We start from the raw sequence: 24,207 nt of genomic DNA on the forward strand, positions 1-24,207 counted from the left end.
TGTGTGTGTTCAGTAAACATTTGGTGGTATTAAAGAATATTGTTGTTACTTTGATGCACACATTTAAAATACTTGTGATTTTATTAATAGTATTGGATTTTTGTTCTGAAAAGATATAAAAAAGCCTTTTGAAGGTATTGCTTGGTGATGGGATATTCAAAAAGCTATAAAGTAAAGTTGTGTCTGAAAAGGATGTGTACTTCAAGTTTTAAAACTGGTTTAGGAGGGACATTACGTAAAGAACTTGTTCTGAAATAATATAAAAAAGTCTTTTGAAAAGTACTGCTTGGTGATGGGATATTCAAAAAGCCATAAAGTAAAGTTGTGGGTTAAAAGGATGAGTACTTCAAGTTGTAAAATTGGTTTAGGCGGGACATTACGTAAAGAACTTGTTCTGAAATAATATAAAAAAGTCTTTTGAAAAGTACTGCTTGGCGTTGGGGTATTCAAAAAGTCGTAAGGTAAAGTTGTGGTGAAAAGGATGAGTACATCAACTTGTAAAATGTGTTTAGGAGTTAATATTAAGAAAAGAACTTGTTCTGAAAAGATATAATAAAGCCTTTTGAAATGTGGGGGCCCTTCTATGTGTCACGTACACATAAAAAGTATTAATAAATGGGGGGTTGGGCCTTTGGGGGCTCAAGAGGCCTTTGGGGGCTCGGGGGGCATTGGGGGATTGGGGGGGACTTTGGGGGTCCGGGAGCCTTTGGGGGCCGGGGGAGTCCTTCGGGGATGGGTTAGGGGGGTCGGGGCTATTTGGGGTTGGGGCAGGGGGGTTGTTGGGGTAGGGGACCTCACATGACTGTTCAAATGGAACTTATGTATTATAACGACCACAGAGTTTCACCCTCAAATCCTCTTCTAAATCCTCTTCTAAAATCATCTTCTAAAATGCATCAAACGGTTTCGCTTAAATCATCTTCTAAAATGTCTCAAAACGGTTTCGCCCAAATAATCCCTAAACGTAATTTCTTCGTGTTCCTTTTGTTTGGCATCCCTGCGCTGTCATATTTGAAATTCATAGGAAACCCTTTCCCGCGTTAATCTCTTCATCTTCAAGATCAAAACATTCTCCCCACCGTCATTGCGCATGTGCAAACTTCGCCCGGAGACAATTCTCCTGGACGAACACCTACAAATCATGTAAACTTCGCTCGGAGACAATCCTCCTGGACGAACACCAACAAATCAATTGACCTTGAAAGCGCATGTGCAAACTTCGCCCGGAGACAATTCTCCTGGACGAACACCAACAAATCAATTTCTTGGAACTCCATTTCCCCTAGGGAGTCTATGCCCATATATGGACTCCCGTCACGAGGCTAGGTTACGCAATCAATTTCTCGGAAATCCATTTCCCCTAGGGAGGCTATGCCCATATATGGAGCCCCGTCACGAGCTCATGAGGTTAGATTAGGTTGCGCAATCAATATCTCGGAAATCTATTTCCCCTAGTGACGCTATACCCATTTAAGGTGCTCGTTCCGGAACTCATGAGGTTAGGTTAGTTTACGCAATCAATTTCTCGGAAATCCATTTCCCCTAGGGAGTCTATGCCCATATATGGTGTTCGTACGGAGTTAGACTCAATTGTAGATGGCAGCAGTGATGTGGGATGGGATCAATTGGGTCATCCCTACTAAAGTTATGAACTTTACCCAATGTTAACATATAGTATCGGTTATTGGGAAGTATACAGACGTTTTCAGAGGTGATTTTTTCTGGTAGTGAGGGGGGGAGTGGGTTGGCGGTTAGGTGGGAGGATCTTACCATGAAGGAAGTTTTCATAGGAGAAGGGACATTGCTATGAAGGGTGCGGCGGATTTCCCACCATCATTTAAATAAAGATCAGAAGTTATATATTGAAAAACAAGTTTTTTAACTGAAAGTAAGGAGCAACATCAAAACTTAAAACGACAGAAAACATTACGTATATGATTGGGTTCATCCCCTAGTCAATACCTCGCTCTTTAAGCCAAAGATTATTTAGTACTTTCATGAGAGCTATTTATTCTAATTAACGGCATTTGTGATTAAGGGGTCATTTTTAAAGAATTGGAACAAAATTCAAACTTTAGCTTAAAGAGCAAGGTATTGACTAGGGGGCGAACCCTCTAATATACGTATTAAAAATATAATAATATGGAGGTTCGTTACGTAAGTTAATTCTTAAGTTACGTATATTTATTACTAATAAAAACGTTCGTAAATAAAATTAAAAACAGGTTTCGAGAAAGCCATTTAACCAAATAAAAGTAAAATTAATATTCAATTTTTTTTTAATTATTCATGTACGGTGAGCCAAAATCAAAACCTGCATTAATTCAAAAACGTTCAAAAATTAAACAAAAAAACAAGTTTTTTAACTGAAAGTAAGGAACGACGTTAAAACTTAAAACGAACAGAAATTATTTCCGTATATGAAAGGGGTTGTCCCCCCCTCAACGCCATACTCTTTACGCTAAAGTTTGACTTTCTCACAACTCCTTTTTTTTAACAATGAAAAATTTTAGCGTAAAGAGCGAGGCGTTGAGGAGGGGACAGCCCCTTTAATATACGGAATAATTTCTGTTCGTTTGAAGTTGTAACGTCGTTCCTTACTTTCAGTTAAAAAAAACTTGTTTTTTTTATTTAATTACAGTAAGTGCAGTGCTGTTCTTGCTTGCGCTGGAGAGATTTGGCTGCTTTTCATGCTCCAAACACAATTCACAGTTTCACCAGGTAGTTCTTCCTAGTCATTATCTTGACTCCGTGGCTCTGAGCTTCCTGAATTGAGCAGAAACTCAGCAACATTGAAACAAAACCCGATGAGCTTATTTATGCCATCACAAACTTCTTTCAATTCATAGAACATATTTGCTAGTGTTGCATCAACAAAATAACGAAACAGACGCAAAGTCAACTATTTGTACGCGTCGCAAGACGATTATAGGCGGCCCTGTGGTCCAGGAGGTTGACAACATCCATGTAGGTATTATAATTTGGTACTAATTGTTGACCCTTGACCTGTGCGCATTCCTCCTTTTTCTTGTTACACCATTTGACCTTCGTCTTGCGTTCTATACCTTTGAAGTAAGAAGTAAGAAGAGCCTCTTCGTCATAGGAACATCAAGTAACAGCCGTTTTTCTTTCTGAGGACATATACATCACAGAAGTTCCTCTGCTATTCTTTTTCATTCTGTTCTGGTTAAAAGTATTGGGTCGTTGGCGCTTAAACTGTTTGTCATTATAATTCCAATTTTATTTTTGTTTCAGCCAGTATAGGATAAGGCTATTACAATTCTCACTGACTAGCCAAGTATTCAAATATTGTCTCCCAAAGTCTAGCAAAGTAAGACAGAAACGACAAGACACTGAATATAATATGAACTGCAGTGATAAAATAAGTAATGATAATAATATCGTAAAGCCAACTTAATATCTTTCCCAAAGTCCACTAGAAGATTGTTTTATATACTGCTTTCTAATAGAGATGATTTTTAAATTAAAAATGTACGTAAAACAGCTTACAGAAGAAAAAAAATGACCAATCATAATGATATTCAACTAGAACGAAAATTCGAAAGCCAATCAGTAATAGGTTCCTCAATTACTCGAATGGAACAGTGTCCACAAATGAGGATTAGAGATATTTTTTGAGGCTGTACTAGAGCCATCTGTTTAAACTCATCGCTGGTAAAACAGTCTATGGAAAGTTTAGAATTGGAAGATTACACTCTATTTTTCTCATTATTTATTCTTAACACTTTAATTTTTTCTCTCTTTTCTTATCTTTGCCTTTTTTCATCTCATAAACCAAGCTTTTTAAAATTAGCAAAATATGCATTAAAAGTTACTACACTTATTTTGATGGTGAAAAACCAATCGCAAGAAGACCACTATTTTGGAAAAACAGATATTAAAACTGTATTGCTGGATAAGCTCCAAAAAAGTTCAAGACGTCATCCTTCCAGATTGTTTGGTCTTGAACAGCAACTATTGTTTGGTCTTAAGTAGCGTTGGTGAACTTGTAAAAGCGTCTTCCCTCTACTTTGAGCTTGTCTTTGCTTATTTCCTCGCTTTCAGGTCCTCAAGGTCCTCGCAAATTCTTCAGGTCCTCAGGATTTTACGGACCTTTGCTTCTTTCAACTTGGAACTCTATAGTTTAAATGGGATTAGCGGGTTTAGTTTTAGTTTTAGTTAGTTTTAGTTTTTAATTTAGTTTAATTAAATGGGATTAGTTTTAATTAAGGAGGAGGTTTTAATTAGGAGGTTTTTCTGTAGCAAAGATTGGTCAGGAGAACACAACTTTGGTATCAACAATTTCCACTTCCGAAGCCAGGCCACCCTCTCCACAAAGTTTTCAGTAGTTGTTTCAACGCCTTCACAAATTAGAGACATTCAGAAATGTCTTCAAAACATTCTTCATACAGACTTATAACACCTGATGCTGTGGCTAGTAATTTATTTGAAATATTTTGTTCCCACTCTTATATAATTTGTACTTTACTGAAAAAAAATCAAATAAATTTACTGAAAACATATGCATTGTCAGTTAAATGTACATATACTGCTATTTGTTCATCGAAATCTTAATAGATTTTTGATATCTTAGGGATAGAAAAATGAAATGATTAAAAAGAATTTTTCAGTAAAGTTCAAATTATATTCTGACTTTAGGGTTTTAGAACACTATTCAGATTAACTTCTACTCGTTTTGAGTCTGACTTGTTTTAGTTTCTGTTTGTTTTGGGTTTCATTTATTTATTGATACTGATTTATGGTAGTTGTATGCTTGGTAAATTATTTGATTTTATATTTGCTCATTTTATGGTTAATGGAGTTCTTTACTTTATTTTTGAAAAACTTATTTTGTGCAAAACGTTTTTTTTAATTAATTTCTGTTAGTTTTATATTTACATAGTCTTTTTCAGGGAGACAGACTTAGCCTCTTCTGAAGTTAAACAACCATCCCTTGCATAAAAATTAAAATAGTAATAGCCCTTTCAATTTTCAATCTAATGAGCCCTTTTTGAATTTTTCACGACAAAGATTTCTATAAATACATTATATGCCCTCAGGGCATAACTTACAACCTTAGCCCTGAAAGCTGTGGTGGGGGGGGGGGGCGTGGTTGTCATCCTCAAAGACCTCCAGAACTTTCAACTACGTTCAACAAAACGACTATCTCAAAATTTTGATTGGATGTGTTTGGGGAAATGGTGGGCATGAGATGGGGGTTAGTTACCCTCCAATCACTTTCGACTATTAAAAAGGGCACTAGCCCTCTCAATTTAAAATTGGATTAGCCCCTTTTGAAATTTCTGCGACAACGCTATCTATAGAAACCTTATATGCCCCAGAGGACATAACTTACACCCCTTCCCTGAGGACTGCGTGTGTGTGTGGGGGGGGGTATCATCCTCAAAGACCTAATTTCCAGAACTACATTGAACAAAATGCCTATCTCAAAACTTTGATTGGATGTGTTTGGGGAAATGGTGGGCACAGAAGGGGTGTTAGTTGCCTTCCAATCACTTTTGACTATTAAAAAACAGCACTAGCCATTCCAATCTCCAACCGAATAAGCCCTTTTCGAAGTTTCTACGACAACTCCTTCGGTACGAAGTGCCCTGGCCAAAACAAAAAAACAAATAATACATTGTGGCAACATCGTTCTTTACTTTATTGCTCTGCCTATGATACAGTTCATATAGTAGCAAAATATCTTTAAATCACTTCTATTTCTCAAAAATGAAAAAGTTGCTTGTTTAAGAAAATCCTGGAGTTTCATGAAAGGTAGAAAAGAGATCAGATTTAAACTTATGAGTATATGTTATCTATTAAGCAGTAGAGATCTAATGGAGATCAATACAACATTGATATAAAGATTAGTTTTAATTGCAAAAGCTAGAAAAATTGCCAGTTTGTCACATTCTTCACGCAAAAGGGCAGGCACATTTGCAGGAATTATTATTATTATTAATTTATTACCCATTATTAAACATACAAAATGTTGTAAAAGTACAAGAAAAGAAAAAAAAAGTAACATCAAATAACAACAAAATATCCGAAGAAAACTCAACTACAGAAAAACAAGATTAAGAACATTCCTACGACAAACAAAAAAGACAAATTTAAGTTATTGCGACATATAATGAAGAGAGGCTTGGTTCACACGCCTTTGCAAATCGAACACGGCGATTCAGTACAGATATAGGCGGGTCGGCTATACAATACTTCAGAGATATATTCGAATTCCTTATCCAAACTGGAAGACGAAATAGATACTTGCCATACCTATAGAAAATCAACTGAACACTACAGCAATCAGATCAAGTAAATGTTTTCCAAAGTGGAGATACGGCTATCACATGTGGCAAACCAAAAGCATTATACACCCTTGAAAGTAGAAAACGGTTGAAGTGGCACTTCATTGAAACGAGAAATCCATAACCTCTGCGTGTCTTTACAGCAAACATCGAAACAAGGCAATCACGGGTTTCTTTAAGATCGCTACAAATTGGAAGGCCGAGGTACATAATCTTAGACGAATCGTATAAGTTCCGAAAATAACATCAACTGGTACACTATCTTTAACGCGGCTATTAAATACGAGAACTTCACTCTTCTGGGGATTGAAAGAAAGACCTATGTTACCATACTCTTTCCTCAAAACACAGAAAGTCTCTTTGATGCCTACAAGTGTTCTACTCGCGCTCAAAATGGCGTCGGCAGAGTCGACCACCGAAATATTAAGACCTCTAAAGATGCATGTAGACTGAACCGGTTCTTGCGATGAAATAATACTTTTATTGAAAAGCGGTGGTGAAGTAAGTGCTCCTTGGCGCATTCCCTTCTCTACGGGTATAAGACTAGAAGATATGGTTAAAGCATTAAAACAAGGTACATTTACACGCGCTTTTAAATTACTATACATATTCCTCAGTGCGCGTATAATAGACATATCCACGCCACGTTTCCGGGCCGACAACAATATCTGAGGGTGCACACCGGAATCAAACGCGCGGTTGACATCGTGACCGGCAAAATACAAAGTCTCATTTGAATCATCGGCGTCAATCAACAAATAGCAATCAAATAATGCGCGTGTTCTCTAGCCTACTCATTTTCTTCTTGAAACCAAATTGGTTATCCGGCGAGTTACATGTAGCACTAAGCCTATTTACAACAAGCAATTCAAATAACTTGCACAGTATAGGCGCGACAGAATATAATTTGGGAAGGAAAACAATGTTTTTCGAAAGGGATGTGTACAAACAACGAAAACAAAAAGACAGAGCAAATAAGCGACTTACCTGAGTGGTCAAAACTGAATCTTGAAATAGTCGTAAAAAATATTTTGGGGGGGAATTGGCCCATGTAGCCCATTTGCCTTACGTTATGTACCTCTTGTAAAGCAAACAATTTTTATAAGACTGCATGATTTTTAGGATAATATAAAACTATCTATTGCTGACAAGATTTCCAGAAATTAATGATCAGCATCGTTTCGTCCATTTGAAGTCCAGAAATAGTACGACCTGGGTTTTGAGAGTGGAGCAGATGATTGGCAAATTATTCCTTACAGATTCTTTGGTTCTTTTCAGTTTAAGCTGTCTCTTATTTGGTAAGTTCTATAGACCTGTAGGGTGATGCTCTCCCATACTTTCTTATTTCTATGTCAATTCTTTCTACAATCGTCAAGTGCTACGTCACCCCGAGCCGCAGAAATAATTTCCAATAGTAACATTTACGATGCATCGTATATCTTGTGTATATCTTATTAAATATACAAAATTTGATTGGACATAAAAGTTCCATCTCATAATACATAATACCAATCTAATAGATTCCACAAAAATAAATTTAAACTTTATAAAAAGTGTTTGGAACAAAAAGTCATATTTCTCTTGCAAACTATTGGAGGGGCAGATAAAAATGTTTGATTTATTATATATTAATTTAAAAACTTTTTCCCAAAACAAGTTTTTCAAAAAAGTGAAGAGTTTCATTAAGCCAAAAACATGCAGAAATAAAGCCAAATAATCTCCCAAGCATAAAACTACCACAAATTACCATCAATAAATAAATGAAACCCAAAACAAACAGAAATCACAAATAAATAACCGAGAAAAACTCAAAAGGAGCAAAAGTAACATGTTTGGGGCTGACAACCCTCATGCCATCTCAAGACCAAAATATAATTTGCACTTTATTGAAAAAAAAACAACCGTGGATCGTCAGTTCAATATACATATATTGATATCTATTCCTTAAAGTTTTAATCATTTTGTATATATTAACGTCAAAAAGTGAGACCTTTTAAAGTATATTTTGTTTTGTGAGCTCTTTCCTTATTCTGCAAAAACCTGTTTTGTGTGATAAGTTTCTTAAATTAATTTATGTTTGTTTCATGGAAAAAAGATAATATTTTATGTCGTTTTTATTCTATAAGAATCCAAAGTTTGGCCAGCTATTTGTATGTTTGAGAAATTGTTTCAACAATTTTTAATCCTGACACAAATAATAGGCTATTGTTTAATTTCTTTTTAAACTCCTCAAATTGACCTTAAAAATAAAACTTAATATCATTCAAAAATTTTTATCTGTGCTCTGTGACAACCTGGATACGCTTATACTCTTTTAGTTTATTTAAATTGTAAGAGGAGAAGCAATAATAGTAGTAGCCCGGAAAGCTTCAACTTAATACCCCAGTCGTTCTCGGTATATTGCCGAGGTATCTTATTGGCAACCATATAAACAATGCCTTTTGATTTAGTTTTAAAGCACCATTTAGGTTTAGGGCATAATGGACTAATTGCATAATTGGGGGGAGGGGGTGACATACCTTATATCCATAGAGACACAGATACTGGACCGTTCTATAATGCTGAAGAAAATGACTGTCTCAAAATTTTGACTGGATATTTTTCGAAAATGACTGAGCTTGGGAGGAGGGCTGCGTGTCCAATCTCTTTTTACTCTAAAAAAGGACACCAGAGCTTTTAATTTCCAATCAAATTAGCACCTTTAAAATTTAAAATTATATTTCTAGCTATTATAGAATGGTGCTGCCTATGATATTGCGTATATGCCCTTTTGAAAACCTTCATGCATATAATTTTTTCGTTCAATTGAAACTCCCCTAAAAAACGTTACAAAAATTTTTACCTTAATACCCCTAGCGTCTTAATACCCCTAACTGTAGTGGTAGTATTAATAGTATAGACTTAGTTCTTTCTGGCTATTTTGAGATCAACCACAACATACCCTGAAAGGGTTAACTTAACAATGTAAGACGTTTTTAAGATACTGGTTTGTTACCTTTTTGAAAATCTACATGTTCATGGTTCGTTTTGATTTAGTTCTACATACACCTAAATATTCTTTGAAAGCTTCACCTTAATACCCTTAGCTTGTATAGTAACAATATCGATAGTTGGACAGTTGTAGTGGCATTAGTGGCAGCATGCGCATAGCACCTTTTGTTTCTTCAACATAGCCTGAAAGTTTCAACTTAATACCGTTAACTATTCTTAAAGCAAGTAGAGATGACCCTAAAGGTCCGATCCCTCACCCCTGCTGCCACCTACAACTTTTTTTAACATCAAATAAGTGCATAGCCTCCCTAAGGAGAACACGTGGTTAATGGGGTCAATGACCTAAATTTCCAAAGGTGTCGATGTTGTTGATGTTGTTGTTGTAAGTGCACGCTCTCAGCGAATGTCAAGGTCCATGTTGTTGTTTTGGGCAAGTGCACGCTCTCAGCGAATGTTATGAGTTTCCAGAAATTTGGAACACCTGTGCTGTCGACCTCAATTCACCTATCGTGAATCAATAATTCCCCTTAGAAACAACAAATTAATTCCCCTTTCTTGACAGATCAATCAACCAATGACATCATCTGTCAGACTTTAAAAATTTTCACCTAGAAACGATTCTCCAGGAATAGATCCAAGTCATTAATGTCTTTGTCTCGGAAACAACTCTACTGGTCGAACTCCAAAAGATATTAATAACCAAACGCCATGGAAACAATTCTCCAAGAAACATCTTAGCGATGAATTGTTTTAGTGCGGGAATCAGGTTTTTTAGTAATTTGAAATGCGTCAGCGCAGAGATGCCAAAAACAAATGGAACACGCTGAAATTACGTTTAGGGATTATTTGGGCGAAACCGTTTTAGACAGGTTATGGAATTATTTCGGCGAAACAGTTAGAGACATTTTAAAAGATGATTTAAAAGATGATTTTAGAAGAGGATTTGAGGGTGAAACTCTGTGGTCGTTATACCACACAAGTTCCATTTGAACAGTGTTGTGAGGTCCCCTACCACAACCCCAAAGGGTTCCGATCCCCCCACCCCAACCCCGAAGGAAGCCACCGGTCCTCAAAGGTTCTCCGGGTTCCCAAAGGGCCCCCAGTGCCCCAAAGGCTCCTGAGCCACCATATTAATACTTTTTTAAGGCTTTATTATATCTTTTCAGAACAAATTATTATTTTAGGGAATTATTTCTGCGAAACAGTTAGAGACATTTTAAAAGATGATTTTTTAAGAGATTTTAGAAGAGCATTTGAGGGTCAAACTCTGTGGTCATTATAATACAAAATTTCCATTTGAACAGTGTTGTGAGGTCCCCTACCCCAACCCCCAAGGGTTTCGAACCCCCCACCCCAACCCCCAAGGAAGCGCCCGGGCCTCCAACGTCCCCCCCACCTCCCAAAAGCCCCCCCGGCCCTCAACGGTCCCCCAGACCCTCAAAAACTCCCCGAGCCCCGTCTTTCGTTGATGTGTGTTGTCTGAAACTTATGATTTGGGATATGTAAATTACTATTTCGGACTTTTCAGAGCTATGATTCTTAGTCCCTCATAGGTGTTTGTTGTCTGAAACCTATAGTTTGGGATGGATGGATTGCAATTTTTGACTTTTCTGAGCTGGATTTCTGAGCCGTTCATAGGTGTTTGTTGTCTCAAAACCTATAGTTTGGGATGAGTAGTTTGCTATTTTTGACTTTTCTGAGCTAGGTTTCTTAGCCATTCATAGGTGTGTGTTGTCAGAAAATTATGATTTGGGATGTGTAGTTTGCTTTTTGGACTTTTCAGAGCTATGATTTTTAGTCTCTCATAGGCGTTTGTTGTCTGAAACTTCTAGTTTGGGATGAATAGTTTGCTATTTCAGGCTTTTCTGAGCTTAGGTTTCCTAGTATTTCGTAGGTGATTGTTGTCTGAAACTTACGATTTTGGATATGTAAATTACTATTTCGGGCTTTTCTAAGCTAGATTTCCTAGTCTTTCGTTGATGTGTGTTGTCTGAAACCTATGATTTGGGATGGGTGGATTGCTATTTTTGACTTTTCTGAGCTGAATTTCTTAGCCTTTCATAGGTGTGTGCTATCTGAAACCTATGATTTGGGATGTGTGGGTTGCTATTTTTTGACTTTTCTTAGCTGGATTTTTTAGCCTTTGATAGGTGTGTGTTGTCTGAAACATATTATTTGGGATGGTTAATTCTCTATTTTTGTCTTTTATGAGATTGTTTTCTTATACTTTCATAGGTATGTGCTTTCAGAAAATTATTATTTGGGATGTGTAGTTTGCTTTTTGGACTTTTCAGAGCTAGGATTCTTAGTCACTCATAGGTGTTTGTTGTCTGATACTTCGAGTTTGGGATGATTAGTTGGCTATGTCAGACTTTTCTGAGCTAAGGTTTCTTAGTATTTCGTAGGTGAATGTTGTCTGAAACTTATGATTTGGGATATGTAAATTACTATTTCGGGCTTTTCTGAGTTGGATTTCTTAGTCTTTCATAGGTGTGTGGTGTCTGAAACCTATGATTTGGGATGTTTGGGTTGCTATTTTTTGACTTTTCTGAGCTGGCTTTCTGAGCCTTTCGTAGGTGTATGTTGACTGAAACCTATGATTTGGGATGTGTAGTTTGCTGTTTGGACATTTCAGAGCTAGATTTCTTAGCCTTTCATAGGTGTGTGCTTTCAGAAAATTATGATTTGGGAGGTGTAGTTTGCTATTTCAGGCTTTTATGAGCTAGGTTTCTAAGCCTTGCGTAGGTGTGTGTTGACTGAAACTTATTATTTGGAATATGTAAATTACTATTTCGGGCTTTTCTAAGCTAGATTTCTTAGTCTTTCGTTGGTGTGTGTTGAATGAAACCAATAGTTTGGGATGAGTGGGTTGCTATGTTTGACTTTTATGAGCTGGATTTATTAGCCTTTCATAGGTGTGTGTTGACTGAAACCTATGATTGGGATGAGTGGTTTGTTATTTTTGTCTTTTCTGAGCTAGATTTCTTAGCCTTTCATAGGTATGTGTTTTCAGAAAATTAAGATTTGGGATATGTAGTTTGCTTTTTGGACTTTTCAGAGCTATGATTCTTAGTCTCTCATAGGCGTTTGTTGTCTGAAACTTCTAGTTTGGGATGAATAGTTTGCTATTTCAGGCTTTTCTGAGCTAAGGTTTCATAGTATTTCGTAGGTGTGTGTTGTCTGAAACTAATGATTTGGGATATGTAAATTACTATTTCGGGCTTTTCTAAGCTAGATTTCTTAGTCTTTCGCTGGTGTGTGTTGTCTGAAACCCATGATTTGGGATGGGTGGATTGCTACTTTTAACTTTTCTGAGCTGGATTTCTTAGCCTTTCATAGGTGTTTGTTGTCTGAAACCTATAGTTTGGGATGACTAGTTTGCTATTTTTGACTTTTCTGAGCTAGGTTTCTTAGCCTTTCATAGGTGTGTGCTCTCAGAAAATTGTGATTTGGGGTATGTAAATTGCTATTTCGGGCTTTTCTGAGTTGGATTTCTTAGTCTTTCATAGGTATGTGTTGCCTGAAACCTATGATTTGGGATGTGTGGGTTGCTATTTTTTGACTTTTCCGAGCTGGAATTCTTAGCCGTTCATAGGTGAGTGCTGTCTGAAACTTATGATTTGGGATGGTTAATTTGCTATTTCCGGCTTTTATTAGCTAGGTGTCTTAGCCTTTCATAGGTGTGTGTTGTCAGAAAATTATGATTTGGGATGTGTAGTTTGCTATTTGGACTTTTCAGAGCTAGGATTCTTAGTCCATCATAGGTGTTTGTTGTCTGAAACCAATAGTTTGGGATGAGTAGTTTGCTAATTCAGGCTTTTCTGAGCTAGATTTCTTAGCCTTTCATTGGTGTGTGCTATCAGAAAATTATGATTTGGGATATGTAAATTACTATTTCGGGCTTTTCTGAGTTGGACACTTCTAAATTTTTCCGTAGAAGATAGGAAAAGTTATACTATGATTGTGATTATTTTCCATGAAGATAAAAAATTTCACTTTAATTCTAAATTTTCTTAAATTCAATTTCGACCTTTCTCAAAGAGATGAAAAAAATTAAAGTTCTGTTCCAAATATTTTCCCGGAAGAAGAAAAGTTCAACTTCGATTCTGAATTTTCTCAATGAAAATGAAATAAGTTATTGATCAAATCTATTTTCCCAAAATAATATAAAAATTTCCACTTCAGTTCAGATTTTTTTCTCAAAGAGATGAAGAAATTTAAAGTTCTGTTCCAAATTTTTTATAGAAGATAGGAAAAGTTATACTTTGATCGTGAATATTTGAGTTCTATTCTGAATTTTACCAAAGAACACAATTCAATTCTAATTTCCCCAATAAAAAATTTAAAGTTCAATTCTAAATTTTTCGGTGGAAGATAGAAAAAGCAATACCATACATGTGAATATTTTCACAGAAGATAAAAAGTTCTAGTTCACTTTAAAATTTGCTCAACGAAGTGAAGAAGAATTCAAGTTATCTTCGGAATTTTACCAAAGAACACAATTCAATTCTAATTTCACCAGAGAAAATAAAAATCTTCCACTTAAGTTCCTTATTTCACAAAGACATAAAGAAATTTAAAGTTCAATTCTAAATTTTTCGGTGGAAGATAGAAAAAGAAATACCATACTTGTGAATATTTTCATGGAAGATAAAAAGTTCTAGTTCAATTTAAAATTTTCTCACCGAAGTGAAGGAAAGTTCAAGTTCTCTTCTGAATTTTCTCAATGAAAAAGAAATTAGTCATTGATCATTTCTATTTTTCCAAATAATATAAAATTTTCCACTTTAGTTCAGATCTGGCTAAAAGAGATGAAAAATTTTAAATACTGTTCCAAATTTTTCACTGAAGATAAAAAAAGTTCAAGTTCTCTTCGGAATTTTACCAAAGAACACAATTCAATTCTAATTTCTCCAGAGAAAACTAAAATCTTCCACTTCAGTTCTTTATTTCACAAAGACATACAGAAATTTAAAGTTCAAATCTAATTTTTCGGTTGGAAGATAGAAAAAGTAATACCATACTTGTGAATATTTTCACGGAAGATAAAAAGTTCTAGTTTAATTTAAAATTTTCTTAACGAAGTCAAGGAAAGTTCAAGTTCTCTTCTGAACTTTACCAAAGAACAGACTTCAATTCTAATTTCTCCAGAGAAAACAAAAATCTTCCACTTCAGTTCTTTATTTCACAAAGACATAAAGAAATTTAAAGTTCAATTCTAAATTTTTCGGTGGGAGATAGAAAAATTAATACCATACTTGTGATTATTTTCACGGAAGATAAAAAGTTGTAGTTCAATACAAAATTTTCTCAAAGAAGTGAAGAAAAGTTCAATTTCTCTACTGAATTTTACCAAAGAACACAATTCAATTCTAATTTCTACAGAGAAAATAAAAATCCTCCACTTCAGTTCTTTATTTCACAAAAGACATAATGAAATTTAAAGTTCAATTCTAAATTTTTCGGTGGAAGATAGAAAATGTAATATCATACTTGTTAATATTTTCCCTGAAGATAAAAAGTTCTAGTTCAATTTAAAATTTTCTAAACGAAGTGAAGAGAAGTTCAAGTTCTCTTCTGAACTTTACAAAAGAACACACTTCAATTCTAATTTCCCCAGAGAAAATAAAATCTTCCACTTCAGTTTTAAGTTCCCCAAAGAAATAAAGAAATTTAAAGTTCTATTCAAAATTTTTAGATGGAAGATAGAAAAAGTAATACTATGACTGCGAATGTTTTCCATGAAGATTAGGTTAGGTTAGATTAAGTTAGGTTAGGTTAAGTTAGGTTAGGCTAGGTTAGCCTACGTACGCGCGCGTACGTAGGCTAACCTAGCCTCACCTAACTTAACCTAACCTAACTTAATCTAACCTAACCTAATCATACACCTAACTTTTTGCATGTCTCTCACCTAACCTAAGCTAACCTAAGTGAAGCGTACATAGGCTAACCTAACCTAATCTAACCTAACTTAATCTAGTCTAACCTAACCTAACCATACTCGCCGGAAAAGGTTAGGTTAACTTACCATGAGCACTCATGATAAGTTAACCTAACCTAACCTAACTTAAACATGTAGAAATGTTTCTATTTTTTTATTAATATTTATTTATACCTAACCTAACCTATTGTATTGAAGGTTAGATGAACGAGTTTGAACGATTGTCTTTAATAATAGAACGAGTCACTCATTTTCTAATTTAAAAATTTGATGGGTAAATCCATAAGACAAAGGAGCTAAAATTTAATTTAAAATTAGAAAAGAACTTTAAATTTTTCATCTCTTTGAGAAAAAAACCAGAACTGAAGTGGAGCCTTTTTATTTTCTTGGAAAAATTAGAAGAGAACTTTGAATTTTTTATGTCTTTGAGGAATTAAGAACTGAAGTGGAGCCTTTTTTTAATTTTCATTGGTAAAATTCAGAATTGAGCTAACTTTTTTCACTTCTTTAAGAAAATTCAGAAGTGAACTTGAACATTTTGCACTTCTTCGAGAAAACTCAGAATTAAAGTGAAGGTCCTTATCTTCATGTCGAATATTCAAATCAATGTACAACTTTTTCTATCTTCTATGAAAAATTTGGAACAGAACTTTAAATTTTTCATCTCTTTGCAAAAAATCGGTAGTGAACTTAAGAAAATTAGAATTAAAGTGAAACTTTTTATCTTCGCTGGAAAATAATCACAATCATAGTATAACTTTTCCTATCTTCTACAGAAAAATTTAGAACTGAACTTTAAATTTTTTATGTCTTTGAGAAATTAAGAACTGAAGTGGAAGGTTTTTTAATTTTCATTGGTAAAATTCAGAATTGAGTTAATTTTTTCTCTTCTTTAAGAAAATTCAGAAGAGAACTTGAACAATTTTCACTTCTTCGAGAAAACTCAGAATTAAAGTGGAGTTCCTTATCTTCATGTTGAATATTCACAATCAATGTATAACTTTTTCTATCTTCTATTAAATATTTGGGAAAGAACTTTAAATTTTTCATCTCTTTGAGAAAAATCAGAACTGAATTTAAGAAAAATTATAAATAAAGTGAAACTTTTGATCTTCATGGAAAACATTCGCAGTCATAGTATTACTTTTTCTATCTTCCATCTAAAAATTTAGAATAGAACTTTAAATTTCTTTATTTCTTTGGGGAACTTAAAACTGAAGTGGAAGATTTTTATTTTCTCTGGAGAAATTAGAATTGAAGTGTGTTCTTTGGTAAAATTCAGAATAGAACTTGAACTTTTCTTCACTTCGTTGAGAAAATTTTAAATTGAACTAGAACTTTTTATCTTCCGGGAAAATATTCACAAGTATGGTATTACTTTTTCTATCTTCCACCAAAAAATTTAGAATTGAACTTTAAATTTCTTTATGTCTTTTGGGAAATAGATTTTTTAGATTAGATAGATTTATTTTCCATATACCAGTAAAATAATTACATAACAATCTACAAATCCCCACAAAGGCTCCATGGCCTGTAGGAGGGGGATTATGAAAAGATCAAATAAACATTAAACATTTAAACGCTTAAGATTTAAACAATATAAACATAACGTTAATATTTAAACATATAAACATAAGCATTTTAACTTTTAACATGTAAAGCATTTGCTTAATAAAAAAAAAAAAAAGAAAAAAAAGGAGAGTTCACTAAATAAGCTTTATCAAACTACAGTGAATCACAACATCTATAAAAAAAAGGAGAGTTCAATAAATAAGCTTTATCAAACTACAGTGAATCACAACATCTATATATATATATAAAAAAATAATAAAAAAAAAATTAAATGAAATAAAACTTTTGGCAGCAGGCAAAAGTAAAGAAAATTAATCACATGAAAGCAAATATTTTTGTACTTGTCTTTTGAAGGTGCCAAACCAGTGGCATTCTTGAGCCGAATCGGGAAGGATGTTCCATATCAAATGACACGCAACAAGAGGATTAAAATTGGATCTTATTGTTGGTGTGTGCGGAATTTGGATATTTAGAGAACTATAGAGTTGATAATTTGACCGATCAGATACAAAAGAAGACGTAAACCTAAGGGACCTAAGAATATCACCATGGAGCTGAAGAAAAGCGAAAGACGTACAGGAAAGAATATAAAGTTTTTTAATATCAAGTAACGGTTTAGTTGCCGAACGATTTACATCCTGGATAAGATTTATAGCTTTATCATAAGCATTCGAAAGTGGTTTGAGAAAAGAAGGGAAAGTAGACATCCATATGACTGAACAATTGGAAACATAAGAATGAATTAAGCTATGAAATAGGATTCTTAGAATTGGTCCTGGAAAGATATGTTTTAGTTTTCTTAGAATACCGAGGTTTCTGCATACCTTCATTTTAATCAAATCAATATGTTGTTTAAAAGATAAATTTTCGTCTAAGAGGATACCTAGGAAACGGACATGGTCATCCTTTGAACTAAAAATAAAAGCCTTTGGATATATGAATTTCAGATAGTTGAGGACAAGCCTGAGATATACGAAAAAAAAACTAAAAAATTAGTTTTAGAAACATTTAAGGCAAGAGAGTTAGTATCAAACCAAATTGAAACTCTCTCGAAGAGGTCCACTGACTTTGTACGAACCTCATCCTCTGTTCTCCCAGAAGTAATAAGGGTGGTATCATTGGCAAAAGTAACAAGAGAATCCGAGGTATGCAAACTATAGTTATGGGTACGGGAGACTGTTGGATGACATAGACGACAGCAATAAAGAGGATTTTTATTTCTAACTGTAAAAATTAGGTCATTTATATAAATTAAAAACAGTGCCGGCCCTAAAACTGACCCTTGAGGGACCCCCTGGTCAACACTTGCTGGTGAGCGAAAAAGTAGATCTACAGAAATTATTCTACTAGATAATAAAGACTTGAAACAATCAAACGTACTACCCCTTACTCCAAACAGAGAAAGTTTAAATAGAAGAACACTGTGGGTTAAAGAATCAAAGGCTTTACGAGCATCCAGAAACAATGCAGCAGGAATAAAATGGGAATATATGGCAGAATGAAGATAATTCAGTAAAACTGCACAGGCATGCTCAGTCGAATGATGTGCTCGAAAACCAAATTGAAAATTCTTAACAAAATCTTTAGAAGTAAGAAAATTATTAAGACGAGAAAGCATCGCCTTCTCAAATTTTTTGCTTAAAACGTACAACAAAAGAAATGCGGCGTTTTTATGCTTGAAAGCGTTGGGTCTCCCACCCCCCTTATAGAATATGAGGAAGCAAACGCTCCTGTTAATACTCGGGAAAAATACAATGATGAAAGGAGATTTTAATAAGCTTCGTTAAGAGAGAAACAATGGAAGGAAGTATGAACTTAATTACGTTAGTAGGAATATTATCAGGGCCAGAAGACGAACAATTTTTCAATCCCATAACAATTTTAGCAATTTCATTCTCCGTCGCTGTTTCCAAAAACATTGACTTCATACAAGGTGGCCCAAGATAAGACCAGAAATTGGATCCTGAAGGAGAAGAACCAACAGCCGAAGCGGTCCTTTTACCAATATTCGCAAAATATGAAGTAAATGCATCTTGAACATTCAGTTCACCTTTGATGATTTTGCCATCGAGATCCAAAAAAGAAGGGGTTGATGGAGACTGAAAAGAGGGCCTAATGACAGAATTTATAACCTGCCAAGTTTTTCGTATATCTTTACCACAATCTGAAAAACAATTAAAATAATACTGGGAATTGGCCTTTCGACACACAGAATTATAAATATTCCTATAAATTTTAAATCGCTGAAAGCAAATAGCTTTCAGTGAAGGGCTAGCAGACTTAGACTTAAAGGCCCTCCAGAGATTATTTTTTCTCCTACAACTCCTAAGGAGACCAGGGGTCATCCAAGGATTTAGAGGAAAAGCATTCTTAGACTTACGATGAGAAGGTGAAACAGACCAAATATCAAGAACAGCATCTTTAATAAACTCATAAAAAATATCAAATAAATTAACAAAATCAGAATCACTCTCAAAACCACACCAATAAATTTTTGCCAATCTTGACCTAAGAAGCATCAATTCCACTTCACCAAACATAAAAGGCCTCTTGCCAGACTCACAAGTCCTCTCAATAGTCAGTTTATCAAAACAGTATCTAGAGTAAACAGGGAAATGATCAGAAATGTCGCTCACTAAAACATAATTTTGGATCAAGGTGGCCGTACAGAAAATATTGTCAATCAGAGATGACGTAGTCTCTGCTATGCGAGATGGGATACATAAAGAAGGTAAAGTACCTGCGGCAAGCATGGACGACAGAAAATCCAAATATACAGAAGACTTTATATCAATCAATTTTATATTAAAATCTCCCATAATAATTAATTCAGTCCACTGTTTTAGAATGGTATCCAGTAGATCATTAAGGGTGTATAGAAACAGTGGAATAGAGCCGTTAGGAGATTGATAAATAATACCAAAAATAAAATCCTTACCTTCACATTTAATTAAGAAAAGTGACTCAAAGACACCTTCAATATTTCTGGATAAATCCATTCTAAAAGAATATCGGAGATTATTAGAAATATACAAAGCAAGACCACCCTTGGCCATCTTTTGTCTATTCAGTCGTTCTATTTTATAACCTTGCAAATCCAAAAGCATATCATTTTTAGAATCTAAAAAAGTCTCGCATAAACCAACAACGTCAGGTAGCCCATCCGAAACAATCTGTTTTAGATGGTCAATTGAAGAACAAAGACCCTGGATATTTAACTGGAGCACTGAAAAATATCCATCCCGCTTGACAGCCTCCTCAGACTAGAAACATATTTACTTATTACTGTGTGGTTCACTGTGATCAAATCACTGTTGACATGTCCGATAGAATTATTGATAATGCTTAAAACATCTAACGGGTTATTTTCAAGCTAAAAAAGTCGTCCTATAACTGATGGCGTTTCTAATTTGCCAGTAAAAAAAGACAATCGATTTTAGATATGGCATGAAATCATAAAATATACATGCTCAAAAAAAAAAAAAAAAAAAAAAAAAAAAAAAAAAAGCTAAGCACAATCCGCGATTGTGTTCTTTGGTAAAATTCAGTATAGAACATGAACTTTTCTTCACTTCATTGAGAAAATTTTAAATTGAACTAGAACTTTTTATCTTCCGTGAAAATAATCACAAGTATGGTATTAATTTTTCTATCTCCCACCGAAAAATTTAGAAATGAACTTTAAATTTCTTTATGTCTTTGTGAAATAAAGAACTGAAGTGGAAGATTTTTGTTTTCTCTGGAGAAATTAGAATTGAAGTGTGTTCTTTGGTAAAGTTCAGAAGAGAAATTGAACTTTACTTGACTTCGTTGAGAAAATTTTAAATTGAACTAGAACTTTTTATCTTCCGTGAAAATATTCAAAAGTATGTTATTACTTTTTCTATCTTCCACCAAAAAATTTAGAATTGAAGTTTAAATTTCTTTATGTCTTTTGTGAAATAAAGAACTGAAGTGGAAGATTTTTATTTTCTCTTTAGAAATTAGAATTGAATTGTGTTCTTTGGTAAAATTCAGTAGAGAACATGAACTTTTCTTCACTTCATTGAGAAAATTTTAAATTGAACTAGAACTTTTTATCTTCTATGAAAATAATCACAAGTATGGTATTAATTTTTCTATCTCCCACCGAAAAATTTAGAAATGAACTTCAAATTTCTTTATGTCTTTGTGAAATAAAGAACTGAAGTGGAAGATTTTTGTTTTCTCTGGAGAAATTAGAATTGAAGTGTGTTCTTTGGTGAAGTTCAGAAGAGAACTTGAATTTTCCTTAACTTCGTTGAGAAAATTTAAAATTGAAGTAGAACTTTTTATCTCCCGTGAAAATATTCACAAGTATGATATTACTTTTTCTATCTTCCAACCGAAAATTTAGAATTGAACTTTAAATTTCTTTGTGTGTTTGTGAAATAAAGAACTGAAGTGGAAGATTTTAGTTTTCTCTGGAGAAATTAGAATTGAATTTTGTTCTTTGGTAAACTTCCGAAGAGAACCTGAACTTTTTTATCTTCAGTGAAAAATTTGGAACAGTATTTAAAATTTTTCATCTCTTTTAGCCAGATCTGAACTAAAGTGGAAAATTTTTATATTATTTGGAAAAATAGAAATGATCAATGACTAATTTCTTTTTCATTGAGAAAATTCAGAAGAGAACTTAAACTTTCCTTCACTTCGTTGAGAAAATTTTAAATTGAACTAGAACTTTTTATCATCCATGAAAATATTCACAAGTATGGTATTACTTTTTCTATCTTCCACCGAAAAATTTAGAATTGAACTTCAAATTTCTTTATGTCTTTGTGAAATAAGGAACTGAAGTGGAATATTTTTATTTTCTCTGGTGAAATTAGAATTGAATTGGGTTCTTTGGTAAAATTCAGAAACGAACTTGAATTCTTCGTCACTTCCTTGCGAAAATTTTAAATAGAACTAGAACTTTTTATATTCTTGGAAAATATTCACATGTATTCCATTGAGCTTTCTATCTTCCACCGAAAAATTTAGAATTGAACTTTAAATTTTTTATTGGTGACATTAAAATTGAATTATGTTCTTTGGTAAAATTCAGAATAGAACTCGAATATTCGCGATCAAAGTATAACTTTTCCTATCTTCTATGGAAAATTTGGAACAGAACTTTAAATTTCTTCACCTCTTTGAGAAAAAAATCTGAACTGAAGTGGAAATTTTTATATTATTTTGAGAAAATAAATTTGATCAATAACTTATTTCATTTTCATTGAGAAAACTCAGAATCGAAGTTGAACTTTTCTTCTTCCGGGAAAATATTTGGAATAGAACTTTAATTTTTTCATCTCTTTTAGAAAGGTCGAAATTGAATTTAAGAAAATTTAGAATTAAAGTGAAACTTTTTATCGTCATGGAAAATAATCACAATCATAGCATAACTTTACCTATCTTCTACGGACAAATTTAGAAGGGTCTAACTCAGAAAAACCTGAAATAGTAATTTACATATCTCAAATCATAAGTTTCTGACAGCACACACCAATGAAAGGCTAAGAAATCTAGCTCAGAAAAGCCTGAAACAGCAAACTACTCATCCCAAACTAATGGTTTCAGACAGCAAACACCTATGATGGACTAAGAATCCTAGCTCTGAAAAGTCCAAATAGCAAACTACACATCCCAAATCATAATTTTCTGACAACACACACCTATGAAAGGCTAAGAAACCTAGCTAATAAAAGCCGGAAACAGCAAATTAACCATCCCAAATCATAAGTTTCAGACAGCACTCACCTATGAACGGCTAAGAAATCCAGCTCGGAAAAGTCAAAAAATAGCAACCCACACATCCCAAATCATAGGTTTCAGACAACACATACCTATGAAAGACTAAGAAATCCAACTCAGAAAAGCCCGAAATAGCAATTTACATACCCCAAATCACAATTCTCGGAAAAGTCAAAAAATAGCAACCCACACACCCCAAATCATAGGTTTTAGACAACACATACCTATGAATGAATATTAAATTCATCTCATAAACGTTAAAGATAGCGATCCACACATCCCAAACCATAAGTTTCAGACAACACAAACCAGCGAAAGACTAAGAAATCCAACTCAGATATTCCTAAAATAGTAAATTACATATCCAAAATCATTAGTTTCAGTCAATACACAGCTACGAAATACTATTAAACCTTAGCTCAGAAAAGCCCTAAATAGCAAACTATTCATCCCAAACTAGAAGTTTCAGACAACAAACGCCTATGAGAGACTAAGAATCATAGCTCTGAAAAGTCCAAAAAGCAAACTACACATCCCAAATCTAAATTTTCTGACAACACATACCTATGAAAGGCTAAGAAATCTAGCTCAGAAAAGACAAAAATAGCAAACCACTCATCCCAATCATAGGTTTCAGTCAACACACACCTATGAAAGGCTAATAAATCCAGCTCATAAAAGTAAAAATAGCAACCCACTCATCCCAAACTATTGGTTTCAGTCAACACACACCAACGAAAGACTAAGAAATCTAGCTTAGAAAAGCCCGAAATAGTAATTTACATATTCCAAATCATAAGTTTCAGTCAACACACACTTACGCAAGGCTAAGAAACCTAGCTCATAATAGCCTGAAATAGCAAACTACACCTCCCAAATCATAATTTTCTGAAAGCACACACGTATGAAAGGCTAAGAAATCTAGCTCTGAAAGGTCCAAACAGCAAACTACACATCCCAAATCATAGGTTTCAGTCAACACACACCTACGAAAGGCTAAGAAATCCAGCTCAGAAAAGTAAAAAAATAGCAACCCACACATCCCAAATCATAGGTTTCAGACACCACACACCTATGAAAGACTAAGAAATCCAACTCCGAAAAGCCTGAAATAGTAATTTACATAACCCAAATCACAAGTTTCAGACAACATTCACCTATGAAATACTAAGAAACCTTAGCTCAGAAAAGTCTGACATAGCCAACTACTCATCCTAAACTCGAAGTTTCAGACAACAAACACCTATGAGTGACTAAGAATCCTAGCTCTGAAAAGTCCAAAAAGCAAACTACACCTCCCAAATCATAATTTTCTGAAAGCACACACCTATGAACGGCTAAGAAATCTAGCTCAGAAAAGTCAAAAATAGCAAATTAACCATCTCAAATCATAGGTTTCAGTCAACACACACCTACGAAAGGCTAAGAAATCCAGCTCAGAAAAGTCAAAAAATAGCAACCCACACATCCCAAATCATAGGTTTCAGACACCACACACCTACGAAAGACTAAGAACATCCCTAATCATAGGTTTCATACACCACACACCTATGAAAGGCTAAGAAATCCAGCTCAGAAAAGTCAAAAATAGCAATCCACCCATCCCAAATCATAGGTTTCAGACAACACACACCA

At 34.2% G+C, this 24,207-nt stretch overlaps 1 long non-coding RNA gene across 1 annotated transcript in view; it reads left to right on the top strand.

Annotated features, from left to right (window-relative positions):
- The window catches only part of LOC148952490 (uncharacterized), a 63,614-nt gene that overhangs the window by 34,370 nt on the left and 5,037 nt on the right, over positions 1-24,207 (top strand). The window contains exon 2 of the long non-coding RNA XR_016141770.1: positions 7,434-7,609. This is a non-coding gene — a long non-coding RNA (uncharacterized LOC148952490). The remainder of the gene's footprint in view (positions 1-7,433; positions 7,610-24,207) is intronic.

Source organism: Artemia sp. Qi Xiang Cuo, chromosome 5, assembly GCF_049724085.1.
Source record: "Artemia sp. Qi Xiang Cuo chromosome 5, ASM4972408v1, whole genome shotgun sequence".
NCBI classification, from domain to species: Eukaryota; Metazoa; Arthropoda; class Branchiopoda; order Anostraca; family Artemiidae; genus Artemia; species Artemia sp. Qi Xiang Cuo.